The 27,842-nt window shown below is 37.8% G+C and overlaps 1 protein-coding gene across 8 annotated transcripts in view; it reads right to left on the bottom strand.

Moving 5' to 3' along the window:
* ATP10B (ATPase phospholipid transporting 10B (putative)) overlaps positions 1-27,842 on the bottom strand; it is a 156,107-nt gene that overhangs the window by 93,034 nt on the left and 35,231 nt on the right. For 4 of the 8 annotated variants that reach the window (XM_080554972.1, XM_080554974.1, XM_080554975.1 and 1 more), the window contains exon 2: positions 11,304-11,451. The exons of the other annotated variants lie outside the window; for them this stretch is intronic. The gene's annotated coding sequence lies outside the window, so the exon portion shown is untranslated. The remainder of the gene's footprint in view (positions 1-11,303; positions 11,452-27,842) is intronic. 8 annotated transcript variants of the gene reach the window in all.

Genomic DNA, 27,842 nt, shown 5'->3' with positions numbered 1-27,842 from the left:
TTTTTCTGTCCTTTTGAACTGTCTTTATCTCAACTCATGAGTTTTACCTTTTCTTTGGGTCTTGATTCTCTCTCCCAACCTACCGCATGGTGAGGGGAGTGAGTGAAGGGTTGCATGGTGCTTAGCTGCCTGCCACGTTAAATCACACCACTGAAGTACCATGTACCCATCTGAAGGACTGCAAACATTCCAGGAAAATGAATGTGTAATGATAAGAAAGAGGTTGTAGTCTTATTTGAACCTCTTTGCAACCCTGTGTCTCTTCAGAATATATTCTAACTCTTATGCTGCCTACAACAGTCCAGAACTTCCTTTCTATGTAACCTTTTGCTAAGTCAAGCTTTGCTTGCAGCTTTTCAATAGTTACTCTGGCATTTTCATTTCCGTTTAACTGCTTTCCTCACCATGACATAACAACCTCATTCCTACCTCCTTACCCAAGGGACATGCCCAAAGTGTCTATCACAGAGACTTGAGTTCTGTTCCATACTGTTCTAAACATCTCTTTACTGTCAGGTGATGGATAAAACCCACTTTGTATTTTTATAAAATCTTGTATCCATCATCACTTTCTGTAAACTGAATTATTTATTAAAGTAGAACAACACAAGCACTATGACAAGCTTTTGAGGAACTAGATTAACTATAAATTTTTAGCATGCCTGAGGGCTTCCCAACTTTTTTTTTTTTAGGGGTCAGCATCATTATTTTACTTTTTTTTTTTCCTCCTGACAGCAATATATTCATCTACATTTAAACTTTCCATGATAATTTAAAAATATTTTAGAGTATTGATTTTTAAAGGGCCATTCTGAGCACATTCAATTATAATATTCCAAGTCCTACCTTGTTAGATTTTTTTTTTTTTTAAATGAGGACATCTTGACATAGTATACAAATTACAGGCTTGTCTAGTCTCCATCCTTCATCACGTTATGCTGAAAAAGACAATAAATTCTTAAAAAAGTTTCCACACAAACTGTGATAGAGGGCAGAAGAAGGAATTGCTTGCTGTGGTAATTTACTTGAACAGGAGAGTGAATAAAGTTTTGTTTCAGATAGTGTTTCTGTGTACAAGGTGTTCCAAAGTGAATTATGAATTACTGGGTTATAAAGCAGCCTGACAGAGGAGATACTGTGAACTGGAAGATGCATTATAAAGGCTCCAGAATGTTTTGAAAACTAGACATGGGAAGCTAGCTGCAAAACTGGAAATGCTCAGCTTGAAACGGAAAATGAGGAAAAATTGTGGAAAGCATTAGTGAAGAACTACAACAGGGCTTGTTGGATGAAGGGTCATCTAAATGTCAGTGTAGGAATGGAAGAGGAACTTTTAGTTTTAATATTGCCTAATTACCCCATTATGTTGACTGATATACCATATTCAATTGAACCATCAGACCTTGAATAAATATCATTAGGTTTATAACATTTGCCTTGAAGTAATGCCAATGGGTTCATCAGTCTTGGTCTGTCTTGGAAGACCATAGGGCAACTGCTTACTCCAACCTGACCGCAGAGAAGTGGATTAAGTAACACTGAAAGTCTGTGGCTAACCTCAGGTAGCTTACTTTTGCCAGAAAATAATCAATATATATATTAATAATAATAGTAGCGTATTGTTAATCAAAACTGAGGTCCCTTAGAATTCAGAAGGCTACAGAAAGTTGTTTTTTTTTTTTTTTCCTTCTGGAAAGGAAAGAAAAAGCAGTATGTTAATGTATGTCAGTACACACATGAAATCTTTCACACTATTTTAACCTGCATTTTGATCATTTTTCTTTTCCAGGCCTAAAAAGATAAAAGGGAAAGCTTGTATTCACACATTTGAGATGTGACCATGTACTGTAGCCCCAAATTGAAAGCATCTCTGTTGAGATCTTCTTTTGAATAACCAATCCCAGAAATCTCACCACATCAAAATCAGCTCTTATCTCCCTGATCATGCAGTAGTAGGCATGGAGAAGACAAGAACTGCCTCCTACTCAGCAACCAGCAAGAATCCCGCACCACAAACCCAAATCTTTCCCCACTGCCTTCCCCAAGCTCCCATGGCAGGGCCAAAGCAGCAGCCAAGCACACCTTTCAGTTTGTGGTCTGGAGTCTAGGACTTGAAGTGTAAGGTCTGCCTCCCTAGCCAGCTCCACAATGCATGAAGACTATGTCATGAAAACGGAGGCTGAAAAATTAACAAGAGATATCACATGGCAACAGATTTAAGTAGTTCTGAAAGTTAATTTAGTCCATTTTTAGAATCCCAAATGCATGTTAAGCTATAAAGAAAGAGTGCACTAAAATAAAAAAGAATCTTATTTAATAAGAAAATGTGATGAAACATAAAAAAAATTCATCAGAGTTTGTTTTTTATAAAGGAGGAAGAATTTCCATCTCAGCTTCCATGAATTGGACTTCCAGTATTTAAAAACCTTTCTTTGCTTATAATAAAGACATACAATAAGACTGTAAATGGAAAACTTCTTGCAGGAGGGGAACTTTTCTTTCTGTCTGATCCAAGTGGTTGAAACAGTGATTAAAAACTGCAAGGTTTTATAGCTGTAACTGAAACAAGCTGTCAAATGTGAAGGCTATTTTACGGAGATTAATTAATAATCTAAATGGATGTATGGGGTCTTTCACTACCCTATCTTTGGTCATAAGAAATCAGAAATGCAAATAGTATCCCTGATATCTTTTGTTGCAAAGTACTGTTCCCTTTGCAATCAACATTTTATAAAATAAGTACAGATATTCTATCAAGCACCCAAAGGAGAATAAATAAGTCAACCTGAAAAAACATATCTGCAATACAAGGAGGAGCTAGCTGAGAACACTGCATTGCAACAAATTTTTTCTTAAAAAAAAAAAAGAAAAAGAAAAAGAAAAAATTGATCTAGAAATGCTTCTTTCAAAACACCACAGTTTTGTTTTCAAGAATAAAGTTTTGGTAAGTGAAAGAGTAACAAACATTTAAAACATCATCTGACTGGCTTTTATTTACAGAAATTAAATGTCAATTGCAAAGTGCATTCTTTGTTTTTAAAAATCACAGTAGTCACCATTCCAGAGACAATAAAATCCATAGCTGATGTTCCCCTGCTGAATCCCACTGCCAAACACTGAATGAAAGTATTTCATTTTCCTTAAAAAAATAAGTGTATTGTTCATAGTTAAGTCCATAGAGACAAACAGGACAGTGAACTCAGAGTGGAAATATAAAAGAAGAAATTTTATTGTTAAGCACCATTTCCTGCCTTCAACTTCCAAACATTACTGGAGAAGGGATTTAAAAACTTGCAAAGACTCAGAGTTTGCTAGTGTCTTTTAAGTTTTTCTAGCTGGGATCTTACTATTATGGTCTCAGACAATCAATATTTTGGGAACAGTTTTCTGGTTAAAAAGCTGAGAAGCACCTGAATGTTCTTTAAGTTCTCTAGGATGATTTAAGTACTCTTTAGTCCTAGGACATACAAAGAAAAGCTCCCAAAATAATTGTCTCACTTTAAGAATCAACATTTGCTTAAATAGATAGCAGCAGTGAACTATCAGACTTGGTAACTTTTTCTTACTGAAGTCAGCAGAGCATCATAGTCTCAAAGATGAATGGTGTCAGACATGCCAATGTTGCTCTGTGGTTTGCCTACTTATTATTTTGTCTGCAGACATAAGTTCACTCAACCCATATTTTGAGCTGACTAGATGCGAATCAACTCCAAAGCAGAAAGCTGTGCATCTGTGGTTAAAAGCACCGAGCCCGAGCTAATGAGCCCCTTCGAGACATGAGATTTAATGGGCTGGACTCAGTGCCTGCTAACATGGCTGTGATGCAGCCTCCGCCTCAGACAGGACTCGTGTTGAGTTGTATGCCAGCCAAGGCATACCAGCAACCTCTTATGAACCTGTGCCATTGATTTCAGAGAGAAAAAGTCCCAAATAGGTACTTTGATAATTTTACTCACATATCCTAGCTGAAGACTGATTGAAAACTGGCAGATCTTGCAGTCGTGATTCAGCAGGTCACATCCCTGAGCTCTCTGCCCAGCTCTTCTGCCAGAGGTCACCTCTCCCCATCACTGAACACATGCCTGTGCCCACACCTCCAGTGCCTTGGGGCACTGGCTTAGGACTTGGCTCCAACCAGGAAACTGCTCTGGGGCAGCACCAATGAGCCTCCCTTCCGACTCCTTTACCCTCCAGTGACCCGGAGCTGAGGTTAGCAGCTTTTAAAACTGGTGTAATAAGAAAAGAATCACTAGCACTCATCTATCAAGAATGACTGCACAATCATGTGCAGTAGTAGGATAAATACGTTGGGTGTTTAAATTATGTATGGCTTACTTGGTTGCTGTGGACAGCACTGAGATTTCAACTGTGTTCAGAAACTGGACCTTCAGAAACCACCCCACTCCTTGAAGAGATTCACAGGTAGCAAAGGTAGAAACTAGGGACAAACAGACTGGACTTTAAAATAAATAAATAAATAGCTTTTCACATCAAGCACAAATGCCCTCAGCTACCAAAAGCTTCAGTTACAGAGAGGTAGAAAGCTTGGCTGAGAGGATCTTCAGGTAGCTCCAAGTTAAAACAGGAGCTGGTGGCAGCTTGTATTATAGTCCTAATTGGCTTGTGAGAGACCAGTGTTACTGCAGGGGTCTGGGGCAGCTTTTCCTGCTCCCTTCTTCTGCTTCTCTTGTCTTTACTCTTTGTTTGGTTGGTTTTGGTTCTGCAGCGCGGGATGAAAGAGGGTATCTTCAGTATTAAAGAAAGGGTTTTAATAAGAATTAGATAGTCTGAAGAAGATATTGGCTCTATTACCAGAGAAGTCAAATTCTTTTCTCTTTTATACTGCAAAATGATTATTTAGCAACTGCCATGGAATTTAAGGTGAAAAGCCACAGATCAGTTCTAGAGCGTAGCAATCGATAAGCCTTTGCTTGGGAGCTGTATTCTCTCTGGTCCATATTGTAGCGCTGAGAGAAACAAAAACCTTCTGATCTCATCGAACTGATTTTATTGAGCTTTTAACTGTGAATCAGAATGTAAGGAAAAAATCCAACTGCAAGGAGACAGTTTGAAAATGCTTTTGCAGGAAACTATTTCATGACTTTTACCAGGCACATGAAATGCACAATTTTCTCAGAAGACCCTCTTACCTCACTTATTAAGACCAAGAAAGCTAGGAAGAATAATTCTTGAATCTCTGACAAGCTCTTTTTTATAAGGAATTATCTTCTCTTTCTTCCTGTTGACTACTTCGCAGTGTTGGAAACAGTAAATCAACAGCAAGTGCAACACAGGCACTATTTCAGCCTAACTTGGTTGGAGCCCCTCAGCACAAACCATGGCTGTTTCAATACTAATGCTGCCCTAAGACAGTACAGAGCCAAAAATTTTTTTTTCTCCTATTAACAGGAAAGGATATTCACAAGTTGCTGCTAACCAAAATAGCAAAGCAAATAAAACACACCATACAAGAACTTTAGGTATTTGTCATTTTAGTTAGTCTTTGGGGTACAAAAACCATTAAACAACTCAAAATAGTAGCCTATCAGCTCAGAATGTGAAGGATGCTCTTCTAGAAAAGTCAGTCCTCAGGGTCAGATTGCACTACCAAAGACTTCTTAAATATTTTATTAAACTCATCGTTAACCTGACTGTTTTGTCTGCTATTGCTTTGATTACTCTCAACAACATGCTCACAATAAGCAGTAACAAAAGATTCAGACTAGACTTCTGCTACAATACTGCTATTCCTCATAAATATAGTCAAAACATGAAGTTTTTTTTTTCTTACAGATCCCGTGTCTCATGAGATTATCATATTACAAAGTGAGGGAAAATACTCCTCTTTTCCCAAGTGGTTTTACTTTGACAGCACTTTCTACTCAGCCAACATCATTGCTTTTCTTGTATTCTCACTTTTTGTGTCTATGTCAATTTATTTAATTTCCTGGCACCATCAAACCACTTGTGGGAGTAACATAGCTGTCGCATCACCTACGTTTTCTCCCAGGTCAGGGAAAAATGGTGTCCAAGGTGTCAGCTGCTAGTCAACCACAGCAGATGCAAGAGAGGGAGAATGAAGAAAAAGGGACCTCTGCAGAGAAGACCTACATGTTCTCATTTCTTTCCCAGACAGGCCTGACACAGGAACACAGAAAAGATACAACCCTAAAAAGACGTCAAAGAGGAGCAGTTTTAAGGCACATAAAATAACCTGATCTTCCAACAAGAATAAGCTTATGTTTGATAGGAAGTCATGTTAATTTCTTTCCTGTTTGCTTTCATTTTTCAACAAAACAAATTTAACTCCACATACCTTGAAAAAGGTGAACAGTTTAATTAATGCTTGTGAATGACTGAGAGCTTCTGACAAGACACCATGCAAGTACAAAGAGCAAATGAACTGTAAGTTAAATAATAAAGGCTGTGATCCTGCAAAACTACCATAAGAACACCTTCAGCTTCTGTACCTATTTGATTTACGTACTTTAACAACTATTTAAGGTCAAATTTTCAGCTGCGAGTAATATGTATTTTCCCCAGAGGTGGCTGAAAGTAGTGATTCATGTCCTTCAAGTGCTTTGATACAAGCTTACTCAATGTGCCAAAAGGCTAATTAAGAAAGAAGAGGTGCATGTACTTAATAGGATATTTGGCCTTAGTATTTGCAACTCTTGCCAACTCCCTTCTTTAAAATCAGAAAAAAAAAAATCTGACTAGAAACCAGAGAGGAGTTTGGCCTGAAACCATGTATGCGCACACACACAGATGCCCAGACTCTACTGGCCACGCTGCTCAGAAAGCTGCAGAACTCCCCAAACCTCTGTCTGACTAATTGAATTCCAGACAAGGTAGAAAATTACTGTATTAGCTCTCTACTCTCTGCACTGGCTGCTTTTATAAGCAATTCCTAGTAGAATTACCTAGCAGCCTTTTGGCAAAGTAACATATTAAGTTGGTAAAAAGCAATAATGAGGAGCAGCCACCTAGGCACATTTTACTTTACAAACACCAAGCTGCACATGTCATATGGAAAGAACGCTTCTTAGGATAGCAATAAATCATCTTCTAAGGGATGCTAATGAAGAAGTGATTCACTGCACATGGAGGCAGGACAAGATGCAGAAGGACAAAGCACAGGGACTATGGCTTGGAAAAAAGACTCCATCCTTACCTGCTCCCTAACATCTCTTCAGTAAGTGTTAGCAGTTTGCTGTCTAATCTGGAATAGCCTATTTGCAAGTTTCCTGCAAGACTCAAATCCACAAATTAATTTCAAATAAGAGGCTATAAAATTGTTTCAGTGTGACAGGAACATTAACACTACCCAGTCTATGCAAGTATTATCTTCATGAATTTCTGCTTTTTAAATGTATTTTTAACTATTCCAGGCTAAAATATGTATGCTGCGTGCTCAGGCAAACCTCCAGCTGCATAGAAATGAAATATTACTGAAAGAGGTTGTTTACAGGAGCCGTCTGGAGCAGCTAATACATATTACAATATGCTAAGCTCTGATAGTCCCATATCAGTTGCAATTACTTAAAAATGCAGTAGCTTTGAGATTGAGGCAAATTAAATTCTCTTTATCCATGAAGTAACTAAAACAATGGGCAGGGAAATAAAGGAATACCTGTGGTAAAAGGTACCAACTGGTAACAGACAGACTGCAGGCAGCAAAATATACTTGTTGACAGCGCCCCGGAGAATGCTTAAGAAAACACCCAGTTTTGTTTAATTGTTTCTTAATTACATTGTTTCATCCAGGCACATAAACTCTATTAAATCAATAAAAACAGTCTCCTTGGGTTTACTCATTACATAAAGTTTATTTCAAAATGAGACTCTGGGTACCTAGCAAAGGCTCTAAACTTGCCTAAAGAATATCTCTGAGAACTGAATAGACAAGCACAAACCCAACATGTGCACGAGTGGAGAGAGAGGTGCAGCTCTGCACCTCTGAACAACTGGGACCACTCAATCACGTTATCTACACAAATAATTAAAATGCATACCGAAAGCAAGAATTGAGGCAGAAAAATGGTGTTGATTGGTTTGTTCACAGTGATGCTGCACAGAACTCGAGGCAGGAATAAATGCATCACCTCCCAAGAAAAAAAGCATTTGTCATTCTGCAAATTTAAGGCTTGTACTCTCTGCTTATATATGCAGAGTACCAGCAAAATGTTGCCTTTGTTAGTCCTTACAAGTGGCTAACAAAAACAAGTGGCAAAAAAAAAAAAAAGCTGGATTACTTTCAATTTTGTAATTGGAAGAAAAACTACTTAAAGCATGCTCCCAGAGTTATTGAGACCACTCAGAATTAGATAACCTCAAATTAGGGCACTTGCATGGAGAGACTTGCCTGCGAGCTTTCAGAGAAAAATCTGCCAAAGTACAGAATAACTCGAAGGTCTTTGCAATCAGAGGTGTGGGAGGGCAGGAGAGTGAGCACTGGCTGCTGAACCTGAGGTTGGCACAAGCTGAGGAAATGAGAAGAGGCAATTACCAAAACAACATTATCTCAATGTTGGCACATCTCTGAAATAGGAAGAAAAAGTTTTTCAGCAGAAAATATAAACGTGTATGCTTATTAATGAACAAATCAAACCTCACTCTTCAGTAGAGCCCAGAGGTCTCCATTATAAAATATAATAGCAGCAATCTGACAAGATTAGCTTTGATTCAGAACAGTGACGGGTGTAGAGACCACGGGGTATAAGGTCTTGGTCTGTGAAATACAGGGGACGTAGAGACTTACAAAAGGATATGGCTATTAGTAACATTAAATAATTTAGAAAATGGTTCTTGGGGTCAAGAAGCTTTGTAGCCCCTGCCCTACAGTTTCACTGTCTGCATTAACCAGTGCTCAACGGCTCAGAAGCTTAAAACCCATACAAGATTTGCAAGGAACACTACCCACAAAACGTGGGAAGAACAATCAGCTGTGCTAGTGGTCAATTTTAGGCCTCAGAAATGCAACAACATTCAAATATGGGTACATGTTCCTAGTCCACACCACACTAATCCTCCTGAAATTACCATATAAATAAAGTGTCACTGTGGATTTAGCCAGTTAGTGATCACCTGCAGATAAACCTCATTACCGGTTACATTAATAGGAAGATTGCAAAGAGATAAGAGAAATAAAAAGGAAAATAGAGTCTCCTGTGATACTGTAAAAACAGTATTTAAAATGAACCTTTCAGAAATCTTATCGTAATAATATTATTGCAGAGATGGACAAAATATGGCATTAATGTACTTATCTTTCTGAAGCAAATTACCATTAACCATCACAACCACTCCCCCACCCCACAACCTATACCCACAGACAAGCCTGACAGAGATTGATTTTTCAACTTGTCTAATTGGCCCGAGGGTATAGGAAATTAACTGGATCCTTCTCTGCCTGAGCTAGCAGCTTTTCATTTTGCGAGAAACAGAAAGCAAGTAAGATTACATATTACTTATTGTTATATCAATTTTCTTGCTGGAAGAGATTAGAGATAACTTTCTTTGCTGGGTAATTATTTCCTTTGCAGAGACGCTTACAGTTTTTGTTTTGTTTGACTGATACAGTTTGCTTTATTTATTTAATTTCTAAAAGTTTTTTTTTTTTTTTTTTTTTTTTAAAGACTGGTATTAAGGAGATTATTCCTCTGGAATGGGGAACGGGGTGAAGAATGATTCAACATGCTCACAGAAGTAAATGCAAACACATTACTGCTCTTCTCAAAGTTGACACAATAGCCCTGCAATGAAATAGCTGAGGGCAAAAGAATATGCAGAGTGCTGACGCAGCAGCATTACTAACATACCACGCATTCTTTTGAACTCTTTTTTTTAGACTTGGCAAGAAGTCCATCTTTGCATTATTTTTTTCCCTAAAAATTCATCTTTCAGTTCTTGAACTAGAATCAGGAGGCAAACTCTGTGAAACACTGCTCTGAGTGCCCCCACCATAAAGCTCTTTCCTGAGGCTGCCTCCCAGTTAGACTTGGTGCCTAACACAGGGACTGAACATACCCTGCAGCCTTGCATCAGTGGGGTCTCTTACTCTCCACCTTCCAACCACATCCTCCCAAGAAAAAAAAAAAAAAGAAAAGCCAAATTTACCTGAAGCTATTTCAGATGATACTGGAATACGAACAGGACAACAGCCAATGCACACAAATGCATGAGCTCCCCTCCTTAACTACTTCCCAAACCAGATTTTCTTTAAAACATGAACCAGATATAAAGCTCACAAAAATTCCCAGTGCAGTATTCTCTTCTTGTTTTGTTAACAAAAAGATTAAATTTCTTTTCATGCCTCTATGAAAATTCTATCATTTTCATATTTAAACTTCTATATTGCTTTTCTGAATCTCCCTGGAAAAAGCTCTTCTACAGTCTTCCATGAAGTACTACCAATATTAGTATTCTGCTAATTCAGTTCCTCTGCTTCACAGCCACACAGCAGAGTACCTTAACGTAACCGTATTGTCTGCTATCTACAGCAATAAAGATCTTTTCTGAACCCCCTCGCATATTGGCAGTCTGTGGTTTAACGGATTACTCTTCAGAGAAGCCTAAGTATGCATCTTAAATGTAAAACAGAAACATTAGCCTCAAAAGTCATCAAGGCAAGTTTTCTGTATTAAAACTGAAAGCTTATACTTCATTTCTTTCTAATATAGATTACGTGTCACTCAAAAAGTCTCTATTCTGTCTCTTCAATAACCTGGGTGATTTTAAAGACCCTACAAATATTAAAAAGTCAAATCAGCAATGCTTATTAATGTTGCTTTTTGTATTCCTGAATTCTGCAGTAATGTTTACTGTTTCAAGGGGAGTTTATAATTATGGAAATTGCTAAGCAGTCTGCATAATGTATAACATGTTTGGGTTCACTGACTAGAAGCTGAGATACATTTCTTTAATGCTGCCTGTATGCTATGCAATTCAGTTTGCATTTCTTACGCTCCACTGCTCTGTACCTGTCTCCAGCAGTATCCCTTGTGTTTCAGAATTTATATGCAACCTCAGTACCTTTGCAGACATTTGGCTCTCAGAAATTATCTAAATAATTTATGTATGCCAACTTAACATTTTGCAAAGCAAAGCTACATTTTGATAGCCCCGTGATTGTTGAATCCTAGTGAAGACTTCCACCTTTTTCATTATAATCTTAGTTGTTCTCATCATAGTTGTAACTTAAACATTGTGGAAGCTGTTCTAAGCTGCGCGTATGACATTTTATTAAAAAAAAAACACAACGATGTTGTTAAATGTACTCCACTACTTTAAATACAGCATACCTCTTTCATATCATAAACATCATGTCTGCAGTCAGCAATAGGCTGTTTACTGATCCTGTTTTCAAAGGCGTCCATCATTCTGACCTTGCTTGTGCAGGAACTTCTGAACTCATGTGTGTGTGCTGCTCCTGGTGTCTGATCATAGTACCTGGTGCCAGAACAGTAACAGAATATTTAAAACTGAGATGTGCTGAAAGGCCTCCATCATCCTGTTGAAATATTCTACTTTATGTGAAAGGTTGATCCACTCGATCGCCTTCTTAAAATACCATCTAGGCAATGACCAGACCCCTGAAAGCCAAACTAAAGTGACTAAGTACCCCTACAGACAAGGGCAGGCAGTTATCAAGCTCTTGTGGTGTTCCCAGCTATGACTGGCTGTCACAGCCTCATGAATCGTCCATCCTATAGTGTTGCTCATGAGTCAGGTTCCCTTGGCTTCGAGACAGAGATCAGCTTTTGGCTGTAGACCAAGACCCAGCTAAACACCCCAGACTCACATTGCCAGCCCTGCTCCAGCACTAAACTTCTCACCATACCCCAGGGTCACCTCAAAGGAAGGGGCTGGGGAATAAAATGACAGAAGCAGCATCAAGTTAAGCATGGAAACAGCTGGAAAATTTTACTCCATTCAATATCTGTTGCTTGTTGCAGTGGCCAAACAGTGCTTGCTCTCTCTCAGGATTTGCCAGTGCTGGCCAGCAAAGCAGGGTTTCCTATTATAATTTTAATAGCAGCCTCCCAGGATCGGAGTGAAACACTGGTTTGTGCCCTGTCTGCTTACATCCCCCCCTGTCCCATGCCATAACTGCACAGTTTTAGTAGGTGATTAATTAGGCCAATTATTAACTTTGGCCCAGCCTCAGGGTATGAACCATGCTATGCAAACCGATAGGCTCAAAACCACAGAAGGTCTTTGACTCAACTCTGGTTATGCTTTTATATGGTCTCTGTGGGACTGCAATGCTCAATTAACTTATATTACTGTCTACAAACTTAATAGAGTTTTTATAGCTGGAAGAAATCTGTGGCTTTTTTTTTCAAGCTCTCATGTTTCGAATTAGCTGAAAAGGGCTTTTGTCCTGCTGGTACAAGTCTACAGCAGGTTACACCAAGTAAGTGTAGGTCTAGGCATGGGAGAGGCCATGCAATGCCTGTCTTATTTTCCCTATTCTTCTCAGCAGTCAGTATGAAACCCAGTCTTATGAACTGTTTCTGAAAGAGAGTATTCAATCCACACCCACCCTTTGAAATAAAAGCAGAAAATCTGAAGAGATTTTTTCCACCTTGTATCTGCTTTCCACATTAGTTATTTTTCATCTACTGTTCAACTGAAAAGGATTTTATAATTTTCTTATATCCACTTATTTAAAAAAAAGGTATTTCTTTCAGCACTTTCTAAGCTCCCTTGTGTAATTACATGAGAAATATAAACCATTCTTCCTTCAGGGAATAAGCCAGCTCATGCAGTTAAGAAGAAATTTTCCTTAGAGACTGATAATTTCATAATTAGTCACTACAGGATTTCTTGCAGCTTCCAGCTATTACGGGAGAAAAGATATTCGACCATCCTGAGTCACTGGCCTCAAAGAACATCACTGTCACTGTGTTCTGATACAAGTGGAGTCAACAAACTCTTGTTAAAACAGAACCCAAACAAACAAAAAAGACCCCCAACAACAAAACTAGACTGCTGATGCCAGCAATGCCTTCATTTTATATAATACACACACACACACACACACACACACACTACTACTACTCTCTACAACTACCTCAAAGGAGGTTGTAGCAAGGTGGCGAGTCAGTCTCTTCTCCCAAGCAACAAGCAATAGGACAATAGGAAATAGCCTCAAGTCAGGTCAAGGGAGGTTTAGGTTGGATATTAGGAAAATTTCTTCACTGAAAGGGTTGTGAAGTATTGGCAGAGGCTGCCCAGGGAAGTGGTTGAGTCACCATCCCTGGAGGTCTTTGAAAGACATGTAGATGTGGAGCTTAGGAACGTGGTTTAGTGCTAATCAGTTGGACTTGATGCTCTTAGAGGTCTTTTCCAACCTAAAAGATTCTATGATTCTCTCTCTATATCTTTTCCTTTTGATTTTTAATTTCAGTTAATTTTATTTTGCCTACCACCAAGTTTATGTATAATGAACAGAACATAATTTGTATTGGTTTGGTCAGAACACGAACCTTTTACATTTACTTCTTGGTAAAGTGCATTTACTTCTTCTCTAAAAGACCATTCATCTGCCATACTAGATGACACTTCTGCCATGGATTTTCAAAGTCCAATGCTGAACATGCATGTGCAAGATTCAATGACATAATGGTATATGGTTAAGCCAGTTGTTTCTTTGCAAGAAACTACAACAATCAGATCTTTGTGTCAAGATGTGTAACTTACAAAAATAAGAAAAAGTTACTGTTTGAGTGTCTAAACAATTTCACTGAACAAAATAATTGCAATAATGGAATGAGAAAAAAGGATATAGAAGGATAGTGAGGAAATTACTTCTCCAGCGCTATAAGAGACTTATGCCCAAGTCAAGATTGTCAAGAGCAGATCACCTTTATTCCTCATTCTGAAGGTGCTCATTCTCATCTAAGAACACAAACCACTTCCCAGCTATATGACATGTATTGCAATGAAATAGGTGGTTTAAAGCTTATTAACATCATGGCTTGGACTTCACTGATCACAGTCACTAAACCAGATATTTAATCTCCATTTCTACTTGTACATTAAATATCTTTCAGTCACTGCTTCCCTTTTAAGAAAGTTCAGATCAGTCATACCCTTTAAAATGCCATTCAGATGACTGGTGCCCAGTCAACTGCTAAGCAAACAGTGCTTAACTAGTCACATCAGTGAATATGGACAGCAAGAAAGCTTGAAAGAACACTTTGGACAAGAATAAATTACAATGTTACATCTGCATTCCAGCCTGAGGAATAACAATCAAAGAATAGCTCTTAAAGGCTGAGAAGATGAAACACAATGATGGATGGATGTAAGGAGAAGGAAAAGCATAACCTGAAACAGATAGAAGAGAACCATAATTTAAATACATTATTTTTAGTTCAAGTTATTTCTCTGATGCCTTCTTTTTATTTTTTGTTTTGTATATATTTCCTTTCTCTCCTCATATGAGCAGGGATCTGCTTTGCTTCTTCATCTGCTTGGTATCGTCTCCCTAATGAGGCTCAGTTGCTGTGAGAGAGGAGCATAAGCTCCTGCCTCAGTTGACAGGAGCTTGCATCTTAGCCAGAATTGACTCTTGAGCTCCTTGGTCACGGCCTTTACCTCCCTGCAGAGCCTGGACTGTTCACCCTGTATGGCCTTGGTATCTAACACCACCGTAAATACCCAAATTAATGTAAACCAATACCCTTGTATACTAATCTTCAACACAACTTTAATACACATTTCCCTGCTGTGGAAGTGAATCAGACTACCTATTATCTATCAGTTGAGGAAAGGTTTGAAGTTCAAGTGATCAAATACCTTTAAATATAAATCTCTCATTGGGACTACACTCATATTGTCTATTAGTTATCGACCCATGGTACTTTTGTATTTGAAGGCTCCTCAAGAAATGAACACAAACCAGTCTGATTAAGAAACACCAGTGTTTTAGCTCTGTACTCCAAAAAGGAAGAGATGAAGCTTCCCAAGGAAAACAAAGACTTAGCAGGCAGCCACACAGAAATCCTATCAAGGACCTTATCTCGAGCAGGATTGTCAAATTGGCAAGCAGATGAAAACGAAAGATTGGGTTTTAATTTATGTAAGCGAAATACCACAACCTCAGTATTTCCAAGCAGAAAATGATTCCTCAAGTGACTGATTACTATGGCTAAGAATTTGTAGACTCTCACAGTACAGTGGTAACTATACTAACACAGTTGCACCTTATGGCTGTTTGTCCAAATATGTTTATATAAGAGTCTGTAACTGTTATTTCTGATGGAAGTCTACAAATTAAAAAGAATAAAGTTTGCGAGAGGCCTACTGGGAGTTCTGCTTTTTACTAAACTAAGCAATATTCAAAAACAGGGGGCAAGACCACCTTAGGACTACAAACACAGTGGTTTACGGGTAAGAAGAGTGATTCTCTTGGTAAAAGAAACACCAGCCTGACAACGTATGTAATATGCTAGCTTGAAATGGGATGAGGACATATGCAACGGTAACAAACAAGTGAAAACAGACAGTCATCATTTAATAACACCATGATTTTCACTGATGTAAGTGCAACTGTCTGAAAAACTAAACTTATTCAGAAGTTATTGCGAAGGACCTGATCAAGAAAAATAGCTTGCAAAGACATATGTAAATTGGACATATTAACTGATGAAAATAACGTGACTGAAAGTTCAGTTAAAACATTGAGATCTCATGCATTTGCAGTCCTTTCTCCTCACCTTCAGAAACAGGTAACTGCTAACATTTTACTTTTCTAGAATGTTATTCAGAGTTAACAACATACAGTGTCAACCTATATTTATTTTTTCTGTTGTGAAAGAGTAAGAGTGGTAGAAATTTTTACATGACTATAAAATAATGAGCCTCAATAAATAACGAATATTTAACTGACTTATTTTTAACAGCTAGCCAGGTGCATAACAATTGCTCATTCCTCAAATGGCACTAACATTTACTTCCCAGAGGCTTATTATTTTTAAACACCTGTACCTATGTTAAAATAGCTTTAGAATGTTTTTTTTTTGTTTCCATTTCAGAAACAATGAAAAAAATATTCTCTACCGTCATGTAGAAAGCTTTTTTTTTTAGACATGAAATATGACAAGCAAAAAGAAAATAAAACATTATGAGTTGTTTAATAAGTAATTCTAAATTATGACAAATTATATAAAAGGAAATTTGGCATATAATTTTTTTGGGGGGGAACAGATTTTAAACAGAGATACTGCTGTGACCAACTTGTAACAGATATTTACAAAACAAAATAGCTAATCTTTTTTTTTTTAAATATAAACTACTGTGTTCAGATTTTTCATCATAAAGAACCCTGAGAAATAGATCAAGTCTAACCACAAAAGTAACAGATATTTTTCACTAAATGTAGACAATGCAGTATCTGTTTTATCTCTGTATACCTTTCTATATTAGGTTTTGATTGCTTGATGATATTCAAAATGATTTGCAATTCTAATATCAGTTTGTTTGGGATGAGAACCTGTAGCAATTTCAAGAGGTGAAGGGCTAATTCACATGCTATTTATTGTGTCTTTGAATGCACCAAAATATGAAGGACTAATCTTGCTCCAGCTCCATTACATATCGATTACCAAGCAATGCTACTGAGACGATTGCTTTTGGTTTACTGACTCATCTTGTGACAGAACCTGGTTATGCATATTAGAGTGCTACTTACTACCCAAGTCATCTCAGTGTCTTTAGAGGACTGTTTTTATATCTTGGTATTCCTGAGAGCCTGGCAGAACACAGGCATGGCTGGCCAGCTGTTTCCTTGCTCTCTATGAATATTACTTGAAGTGGGCAGCACTTGCCTGAAAGAAAGCTTCCTTCCACTTATGGCAGCATGAAGTAAAGTCCATGCAGATTAGTCACAAGAAACAATGGAAACTCCAGTTTCCACAGCTGAACTCCCTGGCTGTAATGTTTCTCTGAACTCTGATACAAAAGCTCTGCTGGCTGATATAACCCATCTGATACACATGCCTTTCTTCCACATGAAATTTGAGCCACTGAGCCCAGGGAACCTTTCTGTCCTTTTAAAACCTATGACATACATGGATGATGAGCTTTATCTGAGCTCACAGCACAAGCCTATAGCTTATAGGGGTTTAAACAACTTTAAGCCTGACATAAAGGGCCTTGGAAAACTTTTACTTCTGGAAGGATAGATTCACCTCTCTAGTGCCAATGCCTGCTGTTAAAATGAGAAAAATAGAATAATTCTCCATACGATGAGGCATTGAAGCAACTTACAGTACAGAGGAATGCAAAGACTTAATACAAGCTATTAATATATTCAAGGAAGTCAACAATAAAATATTGCTTATCAACAGAAGTTGCTTCCAATTCAGTTAGACCCAATATATACTTTCTATGCCAAATAAACATATTTTCCTTGCAAATCAGAAGATTTGCAAAATTAATTTGTCCATGCTCCTGTAATATATTCATATTACAACTAAGCAACACTTGTATGTCATCTAGAAATTAAATATTGTAGCAATGAGAACCTACAAAATGATACTTGCTTAGAAAAAGTTTCATTAGCTTTCACAGAACATGAAACAAACGGGGGAAAAAAGAAAAAAACAACCACCAACAACAAACCAAACCAGAATTGCTTTTGTCACGCAAGCAAAGCTTACAATGTGATTTAGCAATTCTGAGTATCTTTAGGAATTGTATCATTTCATTAGGCAGGAATATAAACTAGAAACAAAACCCACATGAGCACTGTATAAACAAGACAGTAAACATAAAATATTCATTGGAGCAATTTATAAGTGTTCAAAAATCTGTAGAGAAATCAGTAGAGAAGTGAAGTTTCTCTTAACTGAAGAAATGCACAGGCCTAAAGGCACATTAACCAAACCTGTCCAATTTATTTCCTCATCTCACAGCCACACAGTTTAAAATTCTTACACAAAATTTCGAAGACTGAGAATGTATTAAACACTAACAGCCACTTGCCAACTTTTTTATTTATTTTGTTAAGGGGAACCCCAGAAGGCTTCTTGGGCATCTCTTGACCTATGCTTGTGTCAAGATTGAGAAAGTCTCCTAAACATTAAAAAATATTAAGTATTAAGATGTCTCCTAAAAATATAGGCAAAATACATTTCCCTATAGCTCAGCTTCAGAAAAAATAAAGTTACACCAACCACATATGATCACATTGCAGATCATGACTATGAGGTCTTCTACAGTTCTTCTGAAACACTCTAGTAATTGGAGTCTGACCTCCACACTTACCACCACACCGAGCTCTGCTGAAGCCCTGCAACGGGTGGACATGGGAGCTGGAGGGAGAGGCTGAGCTAAAGGTGTCTGGCTGGCACAGGCTGCACAGACAGACCGTAAAGAAGGGGTCTTCGAAAGTGAAGGTGGTTAAGGTTCCTTGGCTCACAAGGAAATTCTTTGCATTTGTGTTTGAAGAGAGGAGGAAAGAGATCGATAGCGGGAATGCGTGCAAGGGAGTAAATCATGGGGGTGCAATGGAGCAGTAGATAAACACGCACTCTGACAGTCTGCTTGGAGCTATCAGGCTGCAGTTTTGAAAGAAGCTTTCTGCGTGACAGTTCATTTTACTTAAGAAGTGGATAGACCTAAAATCAATGTATCTTTCAAAGAGGTACATCTACTATTCATTATATACTCTTAAGTGATGTTACAAGCACCTAGACTAGGAATGGCAGTACACTTAGCCTGCTTATTCTACCACTCCACATGCAGGACACAAACACAGGGCTGTGGACAACCAGCTTTCTGCAAGCTCTCAGGGTTTACTATTAAGAAATGGACTTCCCCAACAAGACACAACTCTTCTTTGTATTCAGGAGAGAATTCATAACACAGCCTATGGGTAGCTGGAGCTGCTAGACAGTTTTAATATTTTCCCCTGCAATGATGTGACTTGCATTTCAGTGCATCTACATCATATTGAAACTGTTAGAAGATAACAGCAGTTTTGCATATAGATAGAAATTTATTCTTCTCAGTGTCCTGGACACGTTTCTTAAAAAAAAACAAACTCACCAAACCAACCAGCCAAATAGAACCCCACAACCAACCCCAAAAACAGGGCAGTAACAACATGTTTTCTTGAACTGCTGAGATATCTTGTCCAGTTTTTACAGCTGAACCACACTTACGGTAGGACCTTCATTTGGATCAACTCAAGCTGTCTTCAGCAGCTCCTAGCAGAACAGAGAGGGACTGCACGAAGAGAGTTTTGAGCTTCCTATCACTTTTCACAGTACTGATCACAATCCTTCTGAAATTGCACAAAAGCTCACATTCTCAACATCAACACCAAGCACTTAATATTGATATGATGTTAGGCAAAAAAGTTATTCTTCTGAGAAAAAAAAGACTAAAATGGAAATATTGGAAACAAACAACATTTTTATCAATTAAGCATCTCCAGAGTTATAAACGATATTCCCCACTGTTATGAGAAAGGCTATATCTGGTACCACTGGATTAAAAAAGTTCATATAGTCCAGTATTCGGACACTAGATGGCAATGTTCGATTTTATTTAGTCATGTGATTGAAACAATGATTACATGGAATCTTCTAAGAGAAAAAAAACATTTTTTGGGGGGTTAAAAAGGAGGAAAGGACTGTTTGATCTAGCTAAATAAGAATAAGGATCTGAATCTTAATAAATAATCCATCTAAAATCATGGAAAAATCAACAAAATACTTTTATCCGAGATACAAAATAGAAATAACCTGGATACAGTCATCAAGTAGAAGATTAAGAAAAAAAGCACATATTTTGGTAAGAGCACAATGTTCAGTAAAACCATAAGGTTTTATTATTATGTCTCAAATAACATTTTATGATATAGTTTCAGTACTTCAAAGTAAATTATGATCAAAATAAATGTAGATTTAACAGTCCTTTGGCAAATTCTTCTCTTATCTGTATCGAGAGACGATAGAGAGAGACAACTGAGTGTTGAGACAACAGAGGACGACAAGTTTGCTACAGCTGCCATAAATATCTGCTTGAATTCCTCTACAGCTTTGGACAGCCAGGTCTGCTTCAGTAAGGAATAGTAGTATTCATATTTGACATAAAAAACTACAAGGAAAAAATGTTTTTTAGGGGTATTCCTGAGACAAATGATGGCAGAAGAAAGATGAAGAGGAGCTGACAATACATTTTCAGGATATGCAGAAATCCCAGACTTTTCCCAGACTATCTTTTAAAATCTGATCTGTTTCACAGATATAAGGCTTGAGTCTTTCTCGCTACAGAACAGAAAATAAATAAAATAGAGGTAATCTCTTATTTCATCAGACTAACTACAGTACCATTTTCTCTTTGCCTTTCTTTCAGAGAAGACCAAGAGTCAGGCAAAAGTTCTGAGATCAGACCCATTTCTGTTTCCCCAGCTCTTTCATCTGCTCCTGCTGCAAAGCACCCTGTTAATCAAACCTACTTCCTGCTGAATGATCAAAAGGCTTAGTCTTGAGACTAATCAACATTAACGATCATTATAATAATTCTGACATCAGAGATTATTTTTTGCAGAGAAAACCAAGCCTAAGGTTACATAATTTCAGAAAGAGGTCAGGAGTAGTGATTTAAATTTTACAACAAGTTTTCCATTTTTCTTGTCTTAGGGTCTGCTGCTCTCTAACCTAAGAATGGTAAGCAAATCCAATCTGTTGGGTAGGATGCTATGCTACTGCCTTTCCAAAGTCACAGGGACAAAAATACTTGGATGTTAATCTAATTATCTTGTGGAAACACTTTAGATGGTGTGGTTAAAAAAGGAAAACACAGCAGAAGATACAATACAATTGCACTACTGAAACCAATCACGGATGTTTTTCTACCTGTCTTGGCCAAATTCATCTGTCATGTCTCATTCCAGCAGCTCTGCGATGGTTCAGATTTTGACTCATTTCCCTAAGTACAACCATAAAAGAAACACAACAAAGAGCAGGAGGAAATAGAAAAGATGAAATTTTATTTTTATATTATCTTTTAGATTCAATGAATTGCAGATGAACACTAAGTGTTCAGAGCAACTTGGCCTTGGAAATGCAAATAAGTCACAGAATCCGTAGACTAAAATATTCCCTATATATTGGTTAAAAGAGATGAATAAAGCTGAAAAGAACTTTTCTATTAGTGTTTATGAGGCATAATTCTCTCTCCTCTGTTTGTTTGTTATTTATTCCTGGTGCAGCAATGCCTTGAGGTCTCAGTAAAGTTGAGGCTCCCTAATACAAGATGACATAATTCTTGTCCTAAAAGAGACAAACCAAGTGATGAAGAAAGTGTAGAAACAAAGGGCTGACACAGCTAAAGGACTCTCCTAAACGATAAAGAAAGAAAAATAGATTGAGGTTTCTGGAGCCCTGGTCTAGTGCACTGACCTCAGGGCCTAGTCTCAAAGCTTGTCACCATCATTTTGTTCACTTCAGAAGTACCACATTCTGCCTACCCCAGGCTTCTGTCTCTCCATTAAAATCTCTATGTGTAGTTAACTGGTGCTTTACAGTTGAGTTAGCTGGGCTGGCAATGGACATAGATCCAAAAATCAACCGTAGGCAAAACTACCACTAGAAAAGTGGGTGATAATGCAGTTCATCATTTACATCAGTTCAGATGAAAGTTCTTTATGAACGACTAATACAATTGCTCTGTGAAACCAGTGTACAGCTCTGAGGCATGGCTCACTTGAGATAAATGAGCTTGAAAATAATTCAGGTATATTAATTTAAACAAGCTTGCGTAGCAAGGACAAGTGCTTAGTTTCACTTAGAGGAGGACAACTCCTGATGCTGGTTGCCATTCTCTTTTTCCAACATGTTTGTTTCATATAGAGAATGAGTGAAGGGATCAGTGAGGAGGCAAAGTATTCCTGGAGGAGCTATTTTTAGCCATTGCAAAGGGATCTCAGGCATAGCATGGATTTCCTCAGGACTTGATGCTGCCCTTTTTGGCTAGACAGAGCTCTGAGGTGGGTGCAAGCTTTAGTTCTACAAAGGCAGCAAGCTCAAACTCTTACTTCTGCACAAATAGAAGGATGTTGCTTTGTCACAATACTGAATGGTAACAGCAAAAAGTATGAAAAAAATCTACAGCCTGCATTAAAGAAAGTTACTTTTTTTCTACATGTAAGGACTGTAGATGTCACAATACCAGAAGCATGCACCTAATCGTCATGTAGGTTTTCCTAATATATCCCATAAGTGCCTGAAGAGTTGCAAGAACTCTTCCACTTTCATGATTCCCTGAGACTGAAGTGAAATCCATAAAACCCCAAAGTTTAGTTTGGATCTTTGCTCTATAAAAAACTGTAGAGCTTATCCTATGAACTGAAGGTCTCCCCAAAACATTACTTTTAAACTACATGATTAGCTTAAAAAAAAAGGGAATAAAATATTTTTTAGATTGGAAAAAAAGAGATTGACAATGCCAATTTTTGAAACATTTGTAAAGATGCAATGAAAGTATATCAGGATATAGATAGTTCTGAATCCACAAGAGTTCTGAATTTATGTTGTTCCTTCAGGTGAATGACATATTGCATGCACATCAAAGATCAATAGGAAGAGAAAAGCGAAATATCCCAAATACCGCCTGTTGTTTTGTAGGGATGTCTTTGCTCTGGGTAGTCTGGAATACCAAGAAATATCAACAGATTTTGTCAAAATAAAGACTGCATTATATAACAGCTATATAGCCTTTCTACTTAAATGTATTTTGCCTCCAAAGACTCGGTCTCTCTGAAGTTCAAGGACAGTACCACATCACGCACAGCTGGATGTACATTAGAGGGTATTTTGACTTCACCTCTGGAAGTCCCTCAAGTTTCTAACAAAATCTTCATCTTGGATTTTTCATTCTAACTGACAAGCAAAAAAAAAAAAAAGAAAAGCCCATGGTGATTTTAAAGAGTTCAGTGTAAAAACCACAAAACGGAGCAAAAGACCAAAGACTGAAGTCATTTCTTTCCACTCTGAATCAAATCACAAGCCTTTGAGCCTTTTTTTTTTTTAATGAAAGTAAGGTTTTAATCAAAACAAACAAAAACAGAACACAACCAACTGGTTTTGATATTCCACTAATAAAGGCTACATCATTTCTAAGACAAACACCTCATATTTTTCCCTAAAAGATCTAGTACTTACATTAAGACTATAGTTCCAGTGCTCACGTAGCTTTCAAGATTTAAGTGTGTGAATGAGGACATATTTATAGGGAGTTATACTTTTTAATCAGACCAACTGATGGAGTGTGGGGGAAAAATAGATAAAAGAGACACACACAAAAAAAGATAATCTTTCAGGCAGATGTAAACTGAAGAAGTCCCTTTGTTACTTAGAACATAACTAGTGAAGAATGCTATAAGATTGTCTTATTACTGATAATCAAAATAGTATAACATTTATTAACTTCTTTTTCTCTTTACGTAATGCATTCTTGTTTTTATTGTTACTCAGAGGGTTAAATCTGGATACTCGAATACTTTCATATATTAGTTTTACTTGACCAATGAAAAGAATTTTCTGGGATACTTAATAATGAGAGGTTAGAAGTGAAGTAACACTGAAAAAAATCCTGGGAAGAACACCAGGGCCACAGGGAACAGACAGTCTTCATAACAATTGCTGCAGATCTTAGAGAAGGCTCTAGAGGCTCCTTCTATTCCTACTCTGCATTGCATCCAAAAACTAATACCTGAAGCATATGCATTCGAGGCATCAAGGCATCTGGTAGGTCAGAACTCCTAAAGGGCACATAAGTAACACAGCTGTTTGATGAGGCACTTTACAGTCAAGGGCTAGCTGTTCAACGGACTCTTGTGAGAAGAGCTCAAGTGTTTTTTTTCTGATTACTGAGATAGTTCAGCTAAAGGGACTGCAGGGATAGGATGCTTTTTATGGTAAGGGAGCAGAGGAAGACAATGAAAAGGTAAGTATGCAGGATGTTTAGGTGGATGTAACAGCTTTTCTTGAGTTTGGGGTTTGTGTTGCTTTGCAAATACAAAAATACATGTTGTTGTCCACATTGTGGTACAGACACAAAGTACAGTGTCATTCTTTTTTGAGTCGAAATATCCAGTTAATCAAAACAAGAGCTTTATAGGTAATGAGACTTCAGATCAACATATTTGTTTGTAAAATGTACTGAAAAACTAAACTGCACCATTATTCAGAATTTAAGATATCAGTGCCTTATCAATGCTCCCTGACAGCTTTGTGTATAGACAAAGAACATTTCTGAAAAGCTCTGAGCCACCATGAAGCTAACACAGCAAACAACAGCTAGCAAAGAAGTGGTACATTAAACACCATTTGTTGAAAACAAGCAATTCATACTCCAAGCAGTATCATTCCAAGGAAAAAAGATAAATTCCAAAAATACAGAAAACAAACCAAGTTTGGTAAGTCTCATGGCTACTCCATTACAATAACCTTTCTTAGAGACATGGCTTTCTTGGTGACAGCAGTTTCAAACACAGTGTTAAAAGGCAGCAATGAAGGTACCAGACCTCGGGCTAAGCTGAATTACATTCAGGATAGAGGCCCAAGGAAGAATGAAAGTTAGTCACCCTTTCTCTGAGTGACGACTGATCTCTTTGAAACGCAGGCATGCCTAAGACATAAAGCAGCCTTTAAAATCCACTTCAATGAGTTTCTGAAGTTTTGCTCTACAACTCTTGCAGGATTACTTTAAATGGCACAATATTAGGGCTCAGGTCTAGAACAGATGGAGCAGATATAACACACAGCTCAGAACTGCATGCTTTTATTTCCATTTTGAGATTAAAAATATTAATATGCTAAATACCAATTGATTATCCAAACCATTAATTCAGGATTAAGGAATATTAAAAACGCACATCATGCATAACCGCTAATCAGCAACAAATCCAAACTTAATAAACTGGTATTTAATTGTATCTTGTTAACTTTAACAGTTTTCTTAATCATAATTAAAAGCAATTCCAAGATGCAATTTAAATCATTACCAAAAACTCTTGCCAGTCCATTTCAAAAACAAAAATAAAATTATCTGAAGCTACTCTTGATATTTTTTTCCTTCTCCAAGCTGACTATAGTAATTTATACACAACCTTGCATCTGCCCCAATAACTATGATTAACCCATATCATCCAGAGCCAGAAAGCTGTCCAAGGTGTCAGCCAAGACAGACAGGACAATAAAAATATAACGACACTACCAACAGCAACAAATTGCTTTGCTTCACCATACTGATTTCTTTGGAGTCTCATGTGGCCAGCAGCATGAAAGTCCTTTGCAAGATTATAAGGGGACCACAGAAAAAACAGGCTACATCTGTGCATGAACGTACAATGCTCTTATAGGTTACTGTGTAAAACCAAAACACTACAAAATGAGGCCTGTAACTCAGAGAAGTCAGATGTAACAAAGGGAACAAGGATCTTGGACTTAGATTCCTACATCCCAGTGAGATGAAGGATGGCAAAGCCCAGCTATGTTCTGCCGGCTGGATTTAGGTAGCAGGAAGCTCATATTTTCTCTGTTGTCTTTCCGTCAGAAACAGGGAAGAAGTTTTCAGGCAATATACACGGTGCTCCAACACCTGGATATTTTCCCTTGTCCCCGGGAATGGTTTGAACATAACCCACACATCTACATGAGAAGAGGGGAAGAGGCTGCCTGTAAATTGTGCACATAGGCATGGCTGAGGACAGAGCTGGGAACTGCTACCAGAGCCCATGAAGAGGGTCCACTTTTGGGATCTGAACCCCATGGCAGAAGAGGCTGGATAGACTAGTCTCATATCTCCTGTATATCCTCACATCTAGTCTTGTATCTCCTGTACATCCAGCAGCGCTGGCACAAGTGGCCATGCTTATGTAATCCACCTTGAAGTTTTTTGGACACAGTCTACAACTGGATGGGCAGCAATTTGTAATGCATTTACATTATATCCGTAGCCAGGAAAAATGGAGCTACAGTGAATTAGAGTGATAGAGACATACTTTAATTCATCTGTAGATACAGTTTGAATATAGTGAAATAAAAAAACCAAACATACCCCCCAGCACAACACGTGTTTTTACCAGAGCCACTTGGATGTACAGCACCACTGCCTGCTATGCAGGCATCCTAAACTTTATGATCAGTTACACCATGTCCTTGTTTGTCCTAAAAATGAATTAACTTTGCCAAAAAGCACAATACCTGGAGAAAAAAAATTGCTCTTTTACTTCAAATCAGTTTTTACCACTGAATCACCCCAAGTGTTTGTACTGCTTTGGAACTTTAAAATCTGTGGTTACAATTGCCTCACAGTCCAATTCACTGATACAATGAAATAGTTGCAGAAAAAAGATTAAGAATAACCCTCCGTGGCCCAACTAATCAAGTATATAAATATAGAAAAACAAAAAATTGGTGCTACTTATGTGAATTGGCAAGTTTGTGGGTAACAATATAAGTAAAGATGTGTTTTCTGCTTGCTCTTTGCATTCTGCTACTTGGGCTGTAGAAATTACAGCCATGGAGTTTTATTCTTTTACAGTTTAAATAAACTTGTTCTCTTTTGAGCACTTTGCCTGTTTGCTCTATCATGGTATACATCTGTCTGCATTAAAGCTCATTTAATACACCAGGGCTCACACTTCAGTTTGGAATCCTTTTAAATCTCCCTTATTGTTTGTTCCATAGCCTCTGCTGCTCCAAATTTAGTTTCATCAGCAACTAACTACTTCACTCTCCCTGTCAGTCATGTATACAGATTAGGCACCGTCTACGTTCAAGGACTACCCCTTTGGGAACCCTTCTTAATACTTCTCACCAATTTAGAAGAGTTTTTTTGACAAGCAATTGCTTGTTCGAATTTTTTTTAGCTACTCTTTATCCTCTGTATCCACTCATGTCCTCCCTTGGCTAGATGCAGCTTTCAGCTTAAGCAGGAGTCTGTGAAGTGGAACTTTTGCAAAGACTTTCCTCCAAATCCATAAATTAAGCCACATACTGTGCGCCATGAAGGCTGTTGCTGCACCTTCAGAAGAAACAGCAAGAAAGCTTGGTTTAGTAGGACCCACACTGCTCCTGCAACGATGCTTCTGCAGTCATACTGGCTAGTTCCTCTGAGATTAACATAAAAGGTGAATGTTCCATCGTGCATTTCATTCTAACATGTCAAGGGAGATTCTGCTCTGGGTTGCATCAAATTATCCCTAGAGTAACTTTACAGATTTCAAAGGTTTAGTGTGTCCTGCCCCTTTCCCATAGTGTAGATGTCAAAACTCAACATCTGGTGTTACAGATTCTAGCATTTAGCACAGTTACAAACTAATATGCCTCCTAACAGATTCAGTGAGACTTCTGTGAAAACAACAAACAAACAAAACAACTCCGAGATTGATGCAGTTCCTACGTATGGATCAAGGGCATGACATGTTTGAGATTTTGCCCTTAGGGCCAGCTACTATCCTTAATCTCTGCCTACAGCTTCCACCAGCATTACTGTAAGTATGAAGCAGTTAGATTTTTAATAAGCCTGCATCCAGCCAACCTTCATGGCTGTTTAAAGACTCCATAAGGACTCTTATGATTTGTAACCAGAACATCTGCCATCTCTTGTTCAGTTGTACATCTTTTCTACAGCCTCAGAGAACATCCTTATTCTTTGCAAATACTGATCCTAAATGCACTTGTAAAGATGCTGAAAATTGTTCCCCAAACTACCAAATACTTAACTCCCCCCTCTCTCTGGGCATCTTAATGGAGTTGCAAGGAACTAGCAATATATTTGCTAGTATTTTGCCCAGAAGCCCATCGACATGG

This window comes from Anser brachyrhynchus (genome assembly GCF_964034855.1).
Source record: "Anser brachyrhynchus genome assembly, chromosome: 14".
Taxonomy (NCBI): Eukaryota; Metazoa; Chordata; class Aves; order Anseriformes; family Anatidae; genus Anser; species Anser brachyrhynchus.
The sequence above is the reverse complement of the archived record's forward strand: the minus strand, read 5'-3'. Positions and strand labels throughout refer to the sequence as shown.